The following is an 8,009-nucleotide window of genomic DNA, read 5'->3' as shown; positions in this document are numbered from 1 at the left end:
TTGGCTGGCCTGCTGGCCGGCTAAGCAGCCACCAAGCCTCTCTTGTGGTCCATTCTCCAACTTCCCCGCTTCTTCAAACAACCCTTTTTTCTTTTATTTTTAAATCAAATATCTCCCAGCCAGGAGAGCTGTTGGGTTGGCGATCCCGCTAGCCCAACTCTCAGCTGATCGTCGCAAACCAAGGGGGTGTGTGCCAATGCAACCCTGATCCAAAATGGCCACCACCTCCTGACACAGCAGAACTCTGTGCAATAGCAGCTGTCCTCCTTCTCCGGGCTGTTGAAGAGGAAGAGGCCCAAGGTAAGCGGACCTCTTCTTTATATAACCTCCTTGTTTGGCGAGACTTGAATGTCTCGTGCCCTCCTGGGCAGGGGATAATGGCATCCTGCACCAGCACATTAAATGCCAGCGGACCGGGTATATGTTTAATACTGAAGGTCCACGGATGTTTTGTCTGCTGGTACTTGCAGTCATCAAATTCATATGTTGTCTTTGTTCTCGTGTGGACAGTAAAGCTGAATTCCTGTTCACGTGCTGTATTCCCATGCATAGAAAGACACTGGCAAATAATTGAAGGAATTATTAGAAGATGCAGCCTCTATTAAGGTGTTACCATAATGGGCAGACCTATCATAGTGGTCACATCTTCACCAATAGACTCACTTAGCCCCTCCCATCTCCACTGCTGCTTTCTACACATGAAAATCAACAAGTCTGCAGAAGAGGCATCTTTTCACATACACAAGCTCTACACATAACTAAAACATGATGTCAGAAAGAGAGGAGCTAGTTGGAGTTACCTGTGAAAAGAATGCCTAAGCAGGGCTTGCTTGAGCTGGGGTAATAAATGAAAGAGAAAGTTGACTATTACATTTCACTCTGGAATTTAACCTCATATTACCTTTTAAGCAGTTCCCACTGAGTAACTTCCTCTGGTGCCACTGAGTATTACATGCTTCATCTTGAGGGTATAATGTATCACATACAGAACTGAGAAACAGAAAAGACGTATTAGGGTGACTTGCTCATTTCTCTTCCAGTGCTTGGATTGATAGTTCTCTAAGGTATATCCTTGAGTGCTTCTCTTAAAGTGCTAGCTTTAATGGCTCAAGTTTCCACAATCTCCCAGGAGAAACAATCCCACATCCTACAATACTTTTCTGCAAAGGGGAAAAATATGGCCACAAGGAGACAGCAGCAAGTAGGGCTAATGAGGAAAGCACAGGAAGAAAGGCAAGATTGTGTATGTTCCCTTTGTATTACAAAAGAGTCTTAAACAAATTAATCAGGAAGGGCCTCTCTGTATTAGAGATACAGTGTCCCAGGAGCCACAGAGACATAGTCTTGTATTGCACCACTTGTCTTGCATATCTACACCAAAAGTGTTCACTGTATAAATAGTCTGTGGTACTGATGAACCTGCAGGCCTGGAAGAATTGCAGCTGTCAAGGTTATTATGAGATTAGCTGAGAATCTTAGTATTCCTATCCATAAGAAAAATCAGCACAGTGAAAAGAATGGGACAAAAGGAATACATATGGGGACCTGTAGCTATGTCATTTGACAAATATCTCCACAATATCAGGCAAAAGCTTACAGCAGAGTGCCATCCATTGAGAAAGATGGGAGATGATGAAAAATAATACAGTGAGGAATTACAGACAGGCCTTTGAATTTCCATTCTTCGTTTTTTTGCTCATGAAGCTAAAACTAGTTAAGAACAATGTGAACACAAGGGTGTAGAATAGGAGTTTCTGAGACAGTTCCCCCCCTTTTTTTAAATGAAAAATAGGTTTGTTGACTCTGACCTCTGCCAGGAGGTGAGTGTGCCCTCTGATTTAGCCTAGACAGCTGGGACTTCCACTTTACTTCACGGACGAAGCCGATCTCAGCATAGACATAAATGCACACACAGCTATCAGTTCTTTATCTAGAAACAAATCAGAAGGGCTTTTGCGGAGGGAGGCTTGTATAACAGTGCAGGCAGAGTCCTGATTCAGAAGCATACACTAGAACCAAGGTGATTTACTGTTTCTTTTGTGTCATTTAATGCAACAGAAAAAGTTTTCTTAAGGGTGATTGTTTAATTTAAAAAAAACTGTTTATGGAATGTGCACATAATTGGAAACATGCAATCAGCCCCTGCCCCCTGGCAAGCTATCCTTAGACACTTGTCAGACCAGACAACTGATTTGACAGGCAATACACTGACCTCTCATGCAACGGATAGTACGCCAAAGTGGAGGGACCACTTGTGCTGTTACCACACATTCTCATTAGGCTTCTGGCCATAGAAAATATATATTTATTCTATGACCTCTCTCTCTCTCTCTCTCTCTCTCTCTCTCTCTCTCTCTCTCTCTCTCTCTCTCTCTCTCTCTCTCTCTCTCTCTATCTATATATATATATATATATATATATATGTCTCTTTACTCTCTTCAATCAATGTTTCATGTTTTGTAAGTTAAACTTCATTCCTCATCTATATTATAATATGGACTGTTACCAAGCCCTTTGCATTTTACTGTTTTTCTCCGTTTAACTTGAGAATATGCTTGTCTAATCACATACTGGCAGCTATCTCCCATTTTTCATACCTCTTTCTGGTCCATGGTGCATTGACATGTTTGTTTTCTTGCTGGAAATACTTTTATTTAGTCTTTTTTTAAAATATGAGCATTCTGAAGTACATTTTAAAATTTGTATACATTGTACGGATGCATTCACCGGTCAACCTAAGCATTTTTGGAAAATACTTCTCTAAAGATTTTTCAAACACATTTATGTGTTTATTTGATGTTTTTTTCAAAGTCTTGAAATATGTGGGTTTCCAATGTAAAATGCATCCAATCCACATCCATTTCCATGCAGTGTGGACGGGGGAAATTAAGGGAAAAATGCAGCAGAAGAGATTCCTCACACATCCATAATCTAATTAACTTCTTCCCCTGCCTCCTTTTTTGGCATGAACTTTAAATCCCTCGAATAATTTTTTGGATTCCCTGCTTGTTTCCTTCTGTTTGCCTGACCTGTTGGTATGCTGCTTGATATCTCTACAGTTTTAAACCAACCTTGAGTCTTTTTTGCTGGAAGCTTTTACTTAAGAAATAGTTGCATGTATCTCCTGTTTCCTTTTTCTTCCTTTCTGGACAGCCAAATAATTTGATGTTTTCTCTTATTTTTCAGTTGACAGGCGCCAATCTAAACAAAGTGATGTAAATATATATACATATTTACATATCAGCAAACAAAGTGATGCATATATGCAAATAATTGGAGTTGTTATTTCAGCATGAAATGAGGGAGAGGGAATCTTATGATTTAGAAAGATATGCGAAGTTGCAAGAAAAACAATCCTGATCCATTGATCTTTTCATATAATCAGGATTCATGAAGTTCAAAAAAAAAATGTAATGGTGCGTAGGTTCTTTCTTCATTCCTATCTATTCATTAAAGTTTATATTCATTTTATATCATCCACATTTTCTTTCCTCTGAAAATGTAGCTCTTTGGTCTGGTTCTCATAAAGGTGAGACATTATGCTTCTGATAGCATCTACATATGCTCATAATATTTATGTATTTATTTATTTAACTTATATGCCGCCCACACTACCCGAAGGTCTCTGGGTGGATATGTCATCTATTTGCTCTACCACCCTACATTTGTGAGTCTTCAGTCCAGAGATCACATTGGACAAGCTCAGTTCACACTTACTTACTTACTTACTTACTTACTTACTTACTTACTTACTTACTTACTTACTTACTTACTTACTTACACACAGACACACACACACACACACACACAGAGCAGATAATCAGAGATGCTATTCAACATGACACTGTAAAAGTGAATTTCAACATGGCACTGTAAAAATGAATAGTTTGTAAATTTGTCAGTCAGCTGTGCAAGACAAATTGTCATTCGTTTACAAATAGTTAGCAACCACTCTTTTGCCAACCAGAATGGGAAATTATTTTCATTTGATAAATCATTAATAATACACTTTCATTCCATAGCTCCCTGCTGTTATGCAAGATTTTGTTCGGTATCATTGAGAGAGAGAGAGAGAGAGAGAGAGAGAGAGAGAGAGAATGTTTCTCACAGAAGGAAAAACAGAATGTCATTTCAGGTCAGTTTGTTTGAAATGAAAGAGAAACTAATTGCACTTACCACAGAATTGCATCCGTCCTTGTGAAGAACAACACTAACTACACATAGTGAAGGGTAATGATATTTAAAGCATTCCTACAACAATGAGCCATCCATTCAATTCAATTATCTTAAATGGTGACCATGGAGATTAAGAATAATTTGATGGTGTTTTCACTCTGAATTAAGCATGCAGAAAGGTGAACAGCATCAGTACCCAGTAATCCAAAAGCTACCAGAGAGCTGATTAACATTAATACACTTCTGTGGGCCAGTAAGCATGATGTTTTTAATATTTTTAATGTCTTGAATGTTTTTAAATGTTCTATTTTGATGTATTTTTATGCTTTGAATTAGTGCTTATTTGTATTTTATTATTTCCTATTCTTGGTTATGTTAAATTGTATTTGATTGTTGTATTTATATGTTGTAAACTGCCCAGAATGGCTTTGGCCAGATGGGTGTTACAAAAATTAATTAAAAATTTTTATTCAGATGATAATGTATAATAAAAACTGAGCCTCAGTCTCAACATAGGAGATATAACTTTATCACTTCTTTTTTTGTAAATGAAAAAGAACACAGCTTGGAAAAGTTGCTTTATTGAACATCATGGGCTCTTGACACCAAACAAGCAATACTACATGCTAGAGATAGTGTCCACCAGGTAAAACTATTCATTTGGCTTTAATTTGGCTTAAATTGATTGTTCCCGGTGGTTTAACTAAATTCTCAATCCCAACTTTGTTAGAGGCAGGTCATGTGACTGGGCATTCTTAACTCCCCATGCCAAACAGAAATTCTTTGGCGTTTCAAAAAGACAGAGAAGGGCAAGGGGCAGATTGTCTGGCTGTTCTCTGTTTTAAGAGATGGGCCATACTTTAAATTCCAAACTGCTAGCTGGGAAGGAGCTTGAAACCAACTTGCATTCTGCACTTTCTCCATCTAAGAAGTGAAGCTGGCTTCAACATCAACAGCCATGTGGATTTGGGACATTTATTTTTCATTATTACAGGATTCTTTTTTTTTTTTCCTAGAGAAGGTTTCTGAGTTCATATCTCAAAGAAGGGATCATGTAATGTCTACAAATTTGACCTTGGGAGGCAAAAAGTGACTCTTGCAAACCGGAAAAGATGTAAAAATATTCAAGAGCATGCATTCTTTAGATATAAATCTACTGGGAAACTGTTCATAACTCCGTTGATTTGTCCTGCATGAATATGAATATTAACAGGCTTTTTATGGACTTTTAAATGTACAGAAAGGCAATATGCAGGGTCTATGACCTGCGTCTCCACCTGGTCAGCTATTTCAGAAATGGGAATGCTCTATGAGAGAGAAAATGCGTCCTTGATATATATACTCTCCCACCTCCTTTTCTTATTTCGTATCTGGAGCCAGTGCCTAGTGTTATGAAGTTAGGAAGAAAAGATACATGCATCTGGATCTAGTAAGTGAGGCACTTGCTACTAGAGCTGGGACAGGGCCTACACATTCAATATCAAAACTAAAACTCCATTAGAAAACAACAAGACTTTGCAAATAGAGATGCGTACGAATCAAACGGTGAACCAGAAAAACTCATGAACCGGGCTGGTTTGTGGTTTGATCCCATTTTGCTGGAACAAAATGAAGCAACAAACTTTATTTATTTATTTATTTAACTTATATGCCGCCCACTCTACCCAAAGGTCTCTGAGTCATGACCCACGAACCATCACAAATCACTGGCTTTCTGGTTTGTGCCCATCTCTACCTGCAAATGAAAACCATATGTTAGAACATGCATTAAATTCAGCTCAGTGTTCTCTTGTATTTTTATTTTAATATTTTCTCTTTACTGCTGTGTTTTATGACAAGTGATTTGAAAATATTGACATTATTATCTGAGTTTTTTTTAATAAACAGACTTAAGTAAGAATTTCAACAAAAAAGACACTAGAATACTTAACAAAATAATTTAAGAACATCTCAACTTAGTGATTTCTGCTCCCACTTCTTGTAATTCTTCACCATATTTAATATGGCCAAGAATATAATGACAGCTTATGTACTGACATTTTGCAAACGAGGATCTAGTCATCGTATGTAAAGTTCCTCATTGAACATCATTTGCAAATCTTCCCCCCATCTTCTATTAAAGCAGATGAAATACCTTTACTACTATTATAAATTCCACTTCTTATTCTCCTGCCAGGTGTGCTGAAAGGATTTTTTTTTAAAAAAAAATTATATATTCATCGAGTTTAATGTAGCAAAATCTGTCATCTGCCTTACTCTTTACTATCTATCTTCCTGATTCCACTTTGATGGGATTGTCTTTTTCTTAAGCTAAATCCTCATCTTGAAGCTCTCAGCTGGTTATTCTTTTTATTATACTGCACGTAGACAGCTGAACACTGAATCTTAGCCAAATTTATTTTTTAACATATCCATACACAATGAAGCCAATGTGGTCAGTTGTACATACATGCTCATACCTTTTTCATAGCATACTACACACATCTGCATGCAGGCCCCTGCTTTCTGGATAACCCATTTTCAATGCTCAAATACCACTGCTTGCAACACGATTTCATTAACGTAATAGGATGGCATAAGGTATGTAAGAGCATGATGCCTTAAAATAGATCCATTCCAGTCAAGCAAGGCCTACAGTTTTATTAGCACATAACAGCATTCCTAAATCAATGAACACTTTAAAAAAAATCTGAAGAAGACATTGCTGTAGTTTGATGAATGAAAGCAGAGGCAACTGCTACAGTGCTCCTATTCACCATCGCTTTATCCATGGATCAGGTTCACAGTGATTATGTACTGTAACTAGAACTGAAAATAAAAATTGCTTTTCTCTTCTCCTCAATAGCTTTGATAAGTAGCTTGGATCCAGACTGCCATACAGTGGATTGTTGGTAGAATACCCTACCCTTCACTCCCTCAAGCAGTCCTGAACTTCGCAGGAAGCCGTGCTGAAAGAGTCCTGCCAAATTGTATGGGCTGTAACACAGGAAACTGAGGGATAGGATGGAGTATTCAAAAATCAGCCCATGGTAAGCTGTGTTTGATTTGAGCCAGTCTTCCCTCTCTCTCCCATCCTCTCTATAACATACATAGTACACATCTCACTGGGTTTTTCAACACCCAGATGAATCTTTTTTACAAGGCTGCTGGGACAAGAGGTGTTGGCTTTAACTTACAAAGCCTTAATGGCCTGGGTCCAATCTGTCTAAAAGACCACATCTCCCTCTATGAGTCTGTCCAGGCACTGAGATCATCTTTTGGTCCCATCACCTGCATAGGCATGCTTGATGGGGACACAGGAGAGGGCCACCTCTGTTGTCCCTTTCAGATTCTGGAACTCTCTCCCACAGGAAGCCAAGTTAGTTCCATCTTTGCTGTTCTTCCGGAAGCAGGCACACAGCTTTCTCTTCAGACAGACAGGGTTTTCCTTAGTAGGTACCTGTCTGGGCGGGTTTTTTTTGTTTTTTGTTTTTTAATGGATTGTTGTGCTCTGTTACTTTAAAATGCTTATTTACAATTTTTAATACAATACTTGTTTAATTCTTTTAGAAATATTTGTATACTGACTGTTTTAAATTTTACAGTATTGTCTTTTTAATGATGTAAGCCGCTTTGGGTCCCTTTAAGAAGAAAGATGGGGTAAAATATTTGAAAGAAAGAAAGAAAGAAAGAAAGAAAGAAAGAAAGAAAGAAAGAAAGAAAGAAAGAAAGAAAGAAAGAAAGAAAGAAAGAAAGAAAGAAAGAAAGAAAGAAAGAAAGAAAGAAAGAAAGAAAGAAATCCTGTTGCTTAGCATAGTAAATCGCAGCTAGAGTAAGGAATGGAACTTTTGGAA

General features: G+C 37.9%; 1 long non-coding RNA gene across 1 annotated transcript; it reads right to left on the bottom strand.

Moving 5' to 3' along the window:
* Positions 1-378: 378 nt before the first annotated feature.
* On the bottom strand, positions 379-1,906 carry LOC144586582 (uncharacterized). The gene is made up of 2 exons (XR_013541480.1): positions 1,809-1,906; positions 379-990 (listed from the first exon to the last, which is right to left on the bottom strand). It is a non-coding gene; the product is annotated as an uncharacterized LOC144586582 (long non-coding RNA).
* Positions 1,907-8,009: the final 6,103 nt, after the last annotated feature.

The sequence above is a fragment of the Pogona vitticeps genome, chromosome 2 (assembly GCF_051106095.1).
Source record: "Pogona vitticeps strain Pit_001003342236 chromosome 2, PviZW2.1, whole genome shotgun sequence".
Lineage (NCBI taxonomy): Eukaryota > Metazoa > Chordata > Lepidosauria > Squamata > Agamidae > Pogona > Pogona vitticeps.
Note: the sequence above shows the minus strand (reverse complement) of the source record. Positions and strands in the feature narration are given on the sequence as shown.